The sequence below is a fragment of the Berghia stephanieae genome, chromosome 1, assembly GCF_034508935.2.
Source record: "Berghia stephanieae isolate SIO BIC M18660-M18661 chromosome 1, UCSD_Bste_1.3, whole genome shotgun sequence".
Classification (NCBI taxonomy): Eukaryota; Metazoa; Mollusca; class Gastropoda; order Nudibranchia; family Aeolidiidae; genus Berghia; species Berghia stephanieae.
In genome coordinates, this window is record NC_088360.1 from 122,448,047 (window position 1) to 122,460,546 (window position 12,500).

At 35.6% G+C, this 12,500-nt stretch overlaps 1 protein-coding gene across 3 annotated transcripts in view; it reads left to right on the top strand.

The window, feature by feature from the left end:
- Positions 1 to 12,500, top strand: part of LOC144962952 (uncharacterized) — a 217,484-nt gene that overhangs the window by 64,970 nt on the left and 140,014 nt on the right. The gene's annotated exons all lie outside the window — the stretch shown is intronic.

The following is a 12,500-nucleotide window of genomic DNA, read 5'->3' on the forward strand; positions in this document are numbered from 1 at the left end:
AAGACATAAGTGTATTTTTTTGTCCCTAATACAGCCAAAATAAAGTCCGTTGAAGTTGCGACAATATATATGCGTCAATATACGATCATGCTACCAGTTTGTAAAACAGTGTAATGGTGAGGATAGCCCGAGTAGAAAATATAGATTTGCGCTAATAGCTCCTTAATGAGCCAATCACAGCCATAAACATTTCATTATTTCCCAACACTATAGCTGAAAGGGGAGCTAACTATCGACGGCAAGTAACCACTAGCATGAATATATTTACATTGGAACAAAAGCTGAGCTCTTCGTAACCAAAACATTGTGAAAATTAACATCAAACTGGATTCATATCACAGCTCACATAAACATATGACGTAAATCCTAGTTATAGATCGATGAGATAACAGGAATCGTTCACTGCCTTTTAAAGAGTGATAGAAAATAGCATTGCTTGATGCGAAAAAAAACTCTTTCTTTGTTGAAGAATATTCACGCTTTTGGCTTTGTCGCAGAACACTGACTAAACGCATTTTAGTTTCATTTTGTCCAAAACATTTACTTCATAACATCCCAATAGATAAACAAGGTCTGGTTTTTGCTCCATATATATTTAGGGGGACTGTTTTATTTCATATTCCAATAGATAATGGAGGTCAGATTTTTATTTAACTTCATATCTCATTAGAGTCTATCTAGGGGATCCGTTTTTATTTCATATCTCGGATTATCGGTGGAGGTCTGAGGTTCGATCCCCATTCGAGGAAGACTGATTTTTTGGGGATGTTATTTTTTTCTAGTAATTTTTTGGTTGTCTTACTTCACTATATCATTCACCCTTTTTCAGATCCTTACTTACACCAGTAATTTCTCAATTCTCAATTTGGCTTTGAGATGTGAATTTGTTGTATGATGTATTGAATGAAATGTCCAACAGGCCGCCTGTATTTGTGGAACGTATTGATACTTTGACAGGAAAGAATTATACTGATGTCCTCTGCAAAATAGGTATTTCGAGTTTGGTCTGAAAGCACGTTCTTCTAAATATCGATCAATTAAAATGACCCACATTTGTCAAAAAGTCTAAAATCTAGGGTCGGACGAAGTCCCAATTTTGAGAGTATTCCCTGGAGTATGAGTGTAATATATGAGAAATGTTCTTATTATTTGTATGGCTTATTTTCAATCTAGCATATTCAATTTTGCTCAACACTTTTCTAAAGCAGTACTTAGAGGACAAGTCTATCTTCTTGTCAAACTCTGTGAAGTCGTTAGATCCAGTAAGCTTCTTAAATCTTATCGATTGGTAAGGGTGATCGAGAAAGCCTGTGTGCCGTCTAGTTAAATCTTACTCAATGGGAAATCTACTTTATTATTATTATTATTATTATTATTATTATTATTATTATTATTATTATTATTATTATTATTATTATTATTATTATTATTATTAATTATTTTAATTATTATTATTATTATTATTATTATTTATTGTTATTGTTATTGTTATTTTATTATTATTATTAGTAGTAGTAGTAGTAGTAGTAGTAGTAGTAGTAGTAGTAGTAGTAGTAGTAGTAGTAGTAGTAGTAGTAGTAGTAGTAGTAGTATTAGTAATTATTATTATTATTATTATTATTATTATTATTATTATTATTATTATTATTATTATTATTATTATTATTATTATTATCATTAATGTAATTTAAATATTCTTTCACATCTACAAAATATGATTGCAGAATTATCATTGAGTCCACTCATACAATTTCAATCCTTAGTATTTAAATTGATTTAATTACCATAACATGCTTTAATTCAACAAACGCAATTTGATCTAAGTAGTGAGAGTAGTTTAAAAATACGTGTCTTTCCTGAGTGTCAGTTAACTGATAAATATTCTTCAATACGTGTAAGGATTCATTAAAATGGGATTAAAGATACATTACAAAAACTAATGATAGAACTTTTATGAATATATTTTGGTTCTTTTATAATGAAAGGGTGGTGTGGTTTGGTCAGAGAAGTATCAAATACACGAAGACACCGAAAATGTTTGATTTTAATTTTTGCACCACAATAACCCTTCGGCAATTTCTATAATCCTCGCCTTTGATGCTTCAAGTTGTTTGGGTTTGTTAAAACTTTGTGATGAACATAACAGCAAGGGATTCGGACGAAAATTATTCCTGAAAATTTTTATTTTGAGGCTAGATCTAGGTGCACTTATCAGCAGGTCTGATTGTCAAACGCATTAGGATTCAATAGTCTGATGTCACGTCGGCCCAGTAACGAGCAGTTTGGTTCTAAACAAAAAAAAATCGGTACTTTTTATTCTTCATGCTGATAAGAACATTTTCACATGTCATTTAATCAGAATGTATAAAGTCAAACTATGATCAGATTTATAATATTTTTCTCCTCAGCATACACTTTTATGCTCATCGGAGAAGTATTTCATAAGGGCGTCCGCCATTGTTCCGATGGTTTAGAACCAGTTACTAAGTTACTATGTGCCATTACGAGGGAAGTGACGTCACGACTGTTGAAGCCTATGGTCTTGAATTAACATGGCTGTAATGGACATTATTTTGAATTGGTTGGAGAGAATTTCCATTACAGGAATGAGCCCGTAATAAATTGGATTACCAGACTTGCAAATAAGTGCACGTTGGTTTGAAGTAAACATATATGATTATTTAAATTTGTAGTAAATATGTACATTGTGGATGGAAATGATAGACTCGAATAGGTATAAGCGCAAACATCAATACTTACCACCTATGGATATCTTGTTTATTTGGGCTTAACTCAATTATGTGCAGGGAGATCATTTGGGGAGGAGGAAATGTCAATAATAATAATATATAGATAGATACGAGTAATTGAGAGAAAAAAAGAATTATTGAATGTTATTTAAAGGGATGAAAGAAGCGGAAGAGGTGTGAGGGAGGAAGAAGGATAGGAAGATGTAGTAGAGGGAAGAAGAAGAAGAAGAAGAAGAAGAAGAAGAAGACGATGACGACAACAACAAGAACAACATCAATAAAAAGAACAAGAGGATGATGATGTTGACGACGATAATGATAATGATGATGATTATGATGATGATGATGATGATGATGATGATGATGATGATGATGATGATGATGATGATGATGATGATGATGATGATGATGATGATGATGATGATGATGATGATGATGATGATGATGATGAAGAGGAAGTACAGAGGAGGATGAGGAGAAGGGAGAGGTCAAGGAAGAGAAAAGAAAGGCAATTTGGAGAAAGAGGTTGGAATTTTCAGAATGATATGAAATAAACAAATAACGAGAAACTAAAATGAGCACAAAGAGTGGTAGAGAGAAGTAAGGATAATAGAGGTTCGGATTTTAAAAGAGAGAGAGAAAGAGAGAGAGAGAGAGAGAGAGAGAGAGAGAGAGAAAGAAAGTGAGAGAGAGAGAAATAAAGAGAGAGAGGGAGATAGAGAGAAAGAGAGAGAGAGAGGGAGAGAGAGGGAGAAAGAGAGGGAGAGAGAGAAAGGAAAAGAGAGAGAGAGAGAGAGAGGGAGGGAAGTAGGGAGAGAAGAGAAAGAGAGAGAGGAAGAGAGAGAGAGAGAGAGAGAGAGAGAGAGAGAGAGAGAAAGAGAGAGAGAAAGAGAAAAAGAAAAAGAAAAAAAAAAAAAAAAAAAAAGAGAGAGAGAGAGAGAGAGAGAGAGAGAGAGAGAGAGAGAGAGAGAGAGTAAATGATGTTTATGGCAGATTCTACTGTCGCGGGAAAATGTCAGATCAATACGTGGAATTGAGTTTTCGAGTTGCTGTTTTGTGTCAATGTCTAGAAACACAGACTAGGAGGCTAGGCCTACTGTCGTAGTCTGAAAAATACCTGATTTCTCATTTTGGCCAGATTTTTTGAGAATTTAAATATAGATCAATTAGAGCGACAATCGTATTGTCAAAAAGTCTCAAGCGTGAGACTTCTTGAAAGAAGTGTTAAGTTTGAGTCTTTATAATGGGTTTAGGGGCACTTAAATTGATCGATATTTGAAGTAAAAATTCTCTGGCCAAAATTTTAAAATGGATTATGTCAGAATACTGCTGTATACTTGAGGGTAGTATTAGTTATGGGTTCTAGGCTGTCGGGAGTTGTCAGATCTTTATTTACATTATAACTTTACCGGTGTTGTTGATGTTATTTACTCACGCAGAGAGAAATAAAAGCACGCGCAGAGACGCGCGCAAACACATACACACGCACACACACACACACACACACACACGTTTACTATGCCAGTCTCACATCTCTCATTCGTCGTCCTTCTTGTTTCATTCATCGTGTTTTGTTGATAAAAGGGAAAACCCGAAACATCCACATTCTCTGTCTCCGAATGATAAACTGAAACGTCCATTTCATTTTGTATCGTAATATCGTCTAAAGTACGTCATGTCTCGTTCTACATGTTACATGTTGCTGTTGGTCAGGGACCCTTTGTAAAGCGCTAGGAGCACGTTTAGAGGATATTGCACTATATAAAAGCTCAAGGTTAAATTATTCGTTCTATCTTATAGTCAACGACATGATATATTGTTTTTCTTGTCGAGGCTCGATCCATTTGTCCGGGTAAACCGGATGCCAAATAGGTAGTAATTTTAAAGTTAAATTTACAAGAAATGTTCAATAGACATTTAGATAACCACGCTTCTCGGACGGACGTCATAATCTAAACAATGGCAGTGACTGGTAAACATAGCAAACTATAGATAGTATGCGCTTGGCTAATAAATTCACAACATTGCCATCCGGAAGTATAACGGACCAACACACAAAACTCTGTGTAGCCATGAACTTTTATAGTCCAGATAATACAGTTCAGTGAAAATTACTCATAAACGCGGATAGCAAAATACAATAACAATGACCTGAGTGACGTAAACTTCGATCTAGCTATACAGGTTTTACTATCGACAGTATGTGTCTAAATAAAATACCTACTGTTCTGATGAATAAAACCAACACAGAAATCTATGTGCAAACTTCAACGTTTATAATATGATTGAGAAAATTGTGTGATAACTGGTCATCCATTTGGCGGCATGAAAACAATAAAGATCAGAGAAAGGTTTATTACTGGTTAATTTTAAGTTGTTGCTACGTTAAAAAATTATATTCATTTTCCTGTAAAATTCACCCGAGTGCAGAATTTTTTGACAGCAAACTCAGTTTTTAGCATCTAAACTACCCCGATATAATACTATAACTTTTTTTAAAAAGCTTTGATATAGAGCAATTTCCACGAAACGTGCTCAAAGCGCTTTACACGGAGTCCTTGGACAACAGCTGTCTAGTTGTATGACACTCTCTTTCGGATCGGAAGCCCCTGGGTCCGAGTCTCACTCTGCGCATAGTTGAGTCCTTGGAAAAGGTTCTTTACTCACATTCTCTCACCGTATTAAGGTGTAAAAAGAGTACCTGACAGTTAACAGCGTTGTCTCTGTCCGAAAAAAAATTGTAATATTGCTAACAGGCGTCATGCCCCGTCCTACATGTTAAGTTTCGCTGTTGGCCATGGACCCCCTGTAACGTGCTTTGAGCACGTTTAGTGGATATTGCGCAATATACAAGCTCAATTAAAGCAACACTTATCATGTAGGACGAGATATGACGTCTGTTAGGCGATATTACAATTTTCTCCCGACATTTACAAGGGGTCCCTAGCCAACAGCAACACTTAGCATGTGACATTACAGTCTGCATTTCAGACAGGGACAATGCTATTAACGGCCTGGTACGCATTTTATATCTGAGGAAGGTGAGAAAATGTGAGTAAAGAGCCTCTCCCAAGGACTCGGCTACGCGCCGCCCGCTCCTTGTGAGACTTGAACCCAGGACCTTCCGATCGGAAAACAAGACCACATAGCCACGCAATACTGTTTTGCGGCGACAGTTTATATAATAAGTCTCCGCCGTCTCGAAAGATATTGTGTCGGGCTGAAGTACACCCTGAGAAGTGAATTTATAAATAAAATAATGAGAAATACAAACTTAGAGAGCTTTGCAATGTAAGAATTTGTATTTATTATCCTCCACAATAACGAAAAGAAAGTAACAAGTTTCATGTTTGTGGTTTTAGCGACGTATACATATATGCAGGTCTGACATCCGAACTCACTTAATTTACTCACTAGTTTAACTTTGTTGCAATGAACAATATTTTGCGTAATATTTCTTTTTTGAGATTTCCACTACAACACTGAGCCTATAAGGAATTGGGTTATCAGACCTACAAATGACTGCACGTCGGGTTATAGATATATTATTTCATTCCCACATAATACCTTTTCGAGTGGATGGGTTACATATAAGCAATCTGGCACATTATCTCGGTAAAAGTCTTCGATCGGATCCATCCGTCCGTCCGACCATAGACTGTCTTGTGTCAGTTGTCACTCTGACATTCATTGCTTGTCGTTCTGTTTTTCGGGCGTCGCGGTTTTATGTCACCGTAATCTCCGTTAACGCCATCTTGTTACAACTCTATTTCTGGCCATTGGCAAATACGATTTTTTTACGACTTATACTGCTTGGCTTTTTCGCGCACGAGGACTAGAATTATTTTAGTATTTCCACTGAGTAGGTAGGTCACTATCGTTGGTATGCATTTAGCTAAAATACTCAAACAATCCGGCAGCCGGCACACCAAATTATATTATATAACTTTGAATTTTTATAGACTGATGTGATATAATCTAATTTAGTTTGATGAAGTCACAAAAAATGGCTGTCTAAACACAATAATAAAAAGCTGAGTGACGTCAATTTCATTCCATCTATACCTACTCTGTAGGGTTGTGAAACGAAATGGTTACTAGATCCAGTTGATACCGTCAGTCAAAAATGAAATGGCTATGATATTATGTCGGTCATTTGTAGTTGATAGATGATTGAGAGTAATAGATGTTACCACAACAGAATCGTTTTCTTTTAACAATTACACAATACGCTTTAACAGTCATGACGTCACTTCCCTCGTAATGACACATGGTACTTAGTAACTGGCTCTAAACTATCGGAACAATGGCGGACGCCCTTATGAAATATTTCTCCAGCGAGCATAAAAGCATATTCAGAGGGGGAAAAAACATAAATCTGATCATGTTTTGACTTTTACACATTCTGATCACAAGGCATATGAAAAGTTCTAGCCAGCATGAAGAATAAAAAGCAATGATTTTCTTTGTTTAGAACCACGATGGCCGCCGTTGCTGGGCGACGTGACATCAGATTATTGAATCCAATTGATATCGCACCTATTCGGTTTAGGAAGGATGTCGATAACTCAGTTTATAGAGCACTCGCTTCAAAGGGACCGGGATCGACCCCGGGTGAAGTCGAGATTTATAATCTGGCCTCCCTATCCACCTAGCAATTAACGGGTAGCTGGGCCTGTTAGATATAGTGGAAAGTACTTTGCGATTGACACGCTTCCTTTCAAAAGGCTAGCAAGCAATGTCTGTCTGTTTTACGCTACAAAAACCGGGATAAACTCCAGCGTCATGGGCCAGCCCTGAAGGTCTACTTAACCGGTTAGGCTGGCCAGATTATTTTTTTGAAGAATTAAGACAAACATTAATTCCTCCCAACCGAAAAAAGGGTTTTTTAAAGTTTAATCTGAAACTTTGTGAAATATTCCTAAATCGTTGTTGTTGTTGCTGTTTAGGGGTGGCGGCATTCTAAATTAATTGATAAAAATTGAGTGCACGGAGTATAATCTAACGATTCGGAATACGCCTCAACAGTCATTACGTCACTTCCCTCGTAATGACGCATGATAACTTAGTAACTGGCTCTAAACAATGGCTGACGCCCTAATGAAATATTTCTCCGACGAGCATAAAAGCGTATCAAGAGGAAAAAAACATTATAAATCTGATCATGTTTTGACTTTTACACATTCTGATCACAAGACATATGAAAAGTTCTAGCGAGCATGAAGAATAAAAAGTAACGATTTTCTTTGTTTAGAACCACCATGACCGCCGTTGCTGGGCGACTTGACATCAGACTATTGAATCCAATTGGGAACATAAATGCTCTGTACTTTTCTCTAAGACATAGTATAAAGAGATGACATAATGTAAACATATCCGCCAGATGACATTATTTAGTAAACCCAGTACCTGTAATTGAGTTAAAGAGATCATTGTCTTTGCCCAGTTTGAGCTTGATACTCGGCTCATTCTTCTTGGACTCTGCTTCAAAGGGATTGAGGAGATCTCATGGCACAACGACGATAAACCAAATGTGATCCACCACCTCATAACGGTAATATTATGTCAAGGGTGGTTTAGATGATAAAAAGTGAATATGTGACCCCTCGCCTCAAAACGGTATTATGTCGGAATGATTAAGCAAGATGCTGAAAATTGAATTTACTGCCAGAAATATCAGCCTTGCAATGAGTTTGTATGTTTTATTGAAGAGAATGAATATCGTTTCTTAGAATTCAAAAGAGCAATAATTCAAATTTTTGACCAGTCTAGCTTTAATTCGGCTATTTGGTATCTGGTTCATCCCGACATAATACCGTTTTGGGACGATGGGTCACATATGTAGTGACAAATATTAGACTTGGATTAAGTTTTTATGCTTTATTGATGCTATGTGCTTAGTGGATTTACTCACAACATCGACCAGTCGGATATAGTGTACGACCACACAAGACTAATTGTAACCGTAAGTGTTATTGACAAAATTTAGTGTGAACTACTCATAAAAATGGCTGGCTAAAAACAATAACAAACAGCTGAGTGACGTCAGTTTCGATCCTTCTATTGATAAGATAAGATAATATATGCTTTAATGATCCTGAATGGAAATTATCATTATGTTACACATCATTCATCGTTATGTTTACACCGATTTATACACTGTCATGAACTAATTGATGAAAATATGAAACTAGGTCTAATTTATAACAAAATAAACATCAAATATTATAATAAAATGTTCATAATATATAGATAGCATGAAGTTGACGTCACTCGGGCCTTTGTTATTGCTTTTTGCCATCCACGTTTATGAGTAATTCTCATTTAACTGTATAAACCAGACTATAAAAATACAATGTTACACAGATTTATGTGTGTTGGTCCGTTATACATCCGGATGGCAATGTTGTGAGATTCTTAGCCAAGCGCATACTATCTATACAGCTGGTAAAAGCAAAGATATAAAATTCAGACATGAAAGTAAAATAGAGTTGTAATAATGGATTTGTAATGTAAATAGAATAATTTTTTTTAATAGAATGGGAAGGATTGTACACATAAAAAGTAAAAGTGAGAATGACGTTGAATGTATAAATAAATAATAAATAATGTAAATATAGCAACATCTAAACGTGTATAAATAGATAGACTTTTGAGAAAATTTTATATCTTTCAAATTTCATGAAATAAAAATAATCCTAAAGTTTCGTCTTGCTGATGGTAAAAATGAAATATCTTTTGTCTTTTGGTTTTTATGTGTTTTTGTCTGTTACTCTTCTGGCTTATTAGAGGGCGGGACTCGTCTCTTTGAATTTTGTTAATCTTAACAGTTGCAATATATTTGTGAAAATCTTCAAAATTGTTCCATCCATCAATTCCGCCTAACATTCGATTAGCATGTTTTATTACTCTATTTATTTTTATTACTTCAGATTGTTTACAATTTCCACCCTAATCAATTACACAGTAACAAAAGAGACTTACAATACAAGATTTATAAAACAAAGATAAAATTCCTTTGTCCGCATTAATTTATCATCTCCTCATCGTGAATAATCTTGTCTTCATCTTATTTAGTACTTTGCATGAATGAATTGTTCAGTCTAATCTTTCATTCACAATTATACTGATATTTTTATACTCCTCTACATTCTACACATTTTCGTTTTTAATCTTTACCATTTCCTGTATGTTACCATATTTCCTAAAATCAAATATCATTTATTTATTTTTCTTTACATTAAGTTCTAGATAGATATTATCACACCATTCAACAAATCTTTCAATTTCGTTATAGTAATTCAATACATCATCTCCGATAGTTGACAAGGCCCGAATGGCGGTATCTTCGGCATACTTTAAAATATTTACATTACTTGTGCCACTTATCCAGTCATTTGTGTATATCACGAAAAGTATTGGAGCCAAAACCAGTTCCTTGGGATGCTCCAGTATTAGTGATAAGAGTAGAGGATTCAACTTTGTTGTTCTCATCATCCGTGAGTGGAATGAGTGTTATTATTTATTAAAATGACAAGAAAAGGTGTTATGCGGCTATATGGTATTGTGGTATGACACTTATCTTAGAATAGGAAAGTTCCTGAGTTCGAGTCCCGCTCTTTGCGGCGCATAGCCTTTGGAAAAGGCTCTTTACTCACATTCTCTCACCGTACTTAGGGTTATAATGAGTACGTGGCCATTAACAGCGATGCGTTCTCGATAAAATTGTTATATCGCCTAACAGGGTCATGTCTCGTCCTACACGTGAAATGTTGCTGTTTGTTAGGGACTCCTTTTAGCGCGTTTAATCGATCTCAATCAATGATGTATCTCGTGTGCCTAGATTTGTGTCCAGTACTGTTAATCTTTATTTATAAAATGTGGATCTTTGTACGTATTGTTTTCTGTATTTGTGGTAACTAAGATTCTACCCAAATGCACACAGATTGAATACTCGTTGGTAGCATCCACCACTATCAAAATTCAAAGATTAGCTTGTCTTACTATTCTTTCGTTGCAAAAGTTGTTTTTCTTTGGGGTTTTTTATTAATGTTTTTTTTTTTTTTTTGAGGGTTTTTTTTATTTTTTCGTTTTTGAGGTCAGCACTTGACTTTGACATTCCCAGACGCCAATAAACAATTTTATAGGCTGCACCAGATCGTCCTGCCTCTGTCTCATTGGCCAATACATAATTTTTGCCGATTGACCAGAGGTCAAAGTCTTTCTTAACCTATGACTATGTTTTGTTGTACGGTGTCCAAACTGTTACTGACCTATGTCACAATGCGTAAGACCAAATGTCCACCAAATAAAGTTTGAGATACAAATTTATAACCTGTTCAGATGTGACGAAATGTACAAATAAAGAAGCATGCAATAGCTTCCGATAAAATCTAAAAAGGGGCGCATGAAACAATGTCAAACAAAATTTTCATCATCTTCGTACTTCGTGTGTTCAATGTTTGTTTGTTAAGATACAGGATAACGGAATCACGTCCCCTTGTGAAGAATATTATAGGCACTAAATCTTCTTCACTTTAAGGTTTACTCCGGTAGTCATTAGGTTTGAGGTTCGATCCTCGCGAAGTCCCAGGTTTGAAAGTTTTTGTCAAGTTGAGGATCATTAAAATCGATCGATATTTGAAGAGCGAGTTGTCTGGCCAAATTTTTTAAAACGTGTTTTTCTAGATGACAGCACTCACTGGTTAAACTAAACTAAACATCAAGCTCATATTGTTGTGTATTGGATTTCGGTATTATGAAGAATGGGATTCAGTGTCTTTGGGGTATCTTTATTAGGAGAAAACTACAAACTATTTTTGCAATCAATTAACCTTTAGCAGCAATGGTCTGGTTAGAATTGGGGATTTATATCATGGGGATTAACCACGATTGCATAGTTTTCGGCAGGAATCTGAAACCTTGCACCTTTTAAGACATCACATCCAGTCTATAGCAAGCGTTCCATTAAGTGGACACCTAGTTTTATGCCCTTCGAGCGCATTCTAAGCAACCTCTTTACACTGTTTATGACTTCTGTCAGGTAAAATGGCGGAAGGCTGGCCTACGATCCGACGACACCCCCGTGTTCGTCCCGATGTTGCCACCTCGTCAAGAAGAGCTATGACAGCAGTTTGAAGGAATAACAGGAAAATGGTGACCGTTATTGCCATCAAATTGGTTTACTTTATCGCTCTTCAGATCTCTTGATCCCCCCAGACACCGGTATAATGATTTACATAGATTATGTCTGCAGTGACAAATGCATAGTACCTGGGTCACGGCAAAGAGAAGAATGCATTATTTTATGTTGATATAGAATAATAACCGGACGGGACTTATTTTTACGCGTTTTGTAACACATTTGTTTGTATTAAAGTTGTGAACCAAGTTTAGGGTCTGTCTCCAATATAGATTTAAGAATGTACTTCAAGATTGATGAAACTTCCTTACCTATTGTACATGTCCGCCTATCTACCTGTCTATGTCTATGTATTTATAGTTTCATATATGAATCTATCTGTCAATTTTTCTATGGATCTAATCTTCTGTTACATAATTAAATGATGAAACAGCAATGAAGGTCTCTGATTTCAATTCAAAGATGTATTAATCTTCCAAAAAGGTTTTTCTCAAGTTTTATTTCATTACTGTACTGTATATCTTTTTATGTATCAAATCATCTATATATCTGTACATCTGACTATTTATCTATAGAGCTATCTATCGGCGGTTTATCTATCTATCTGC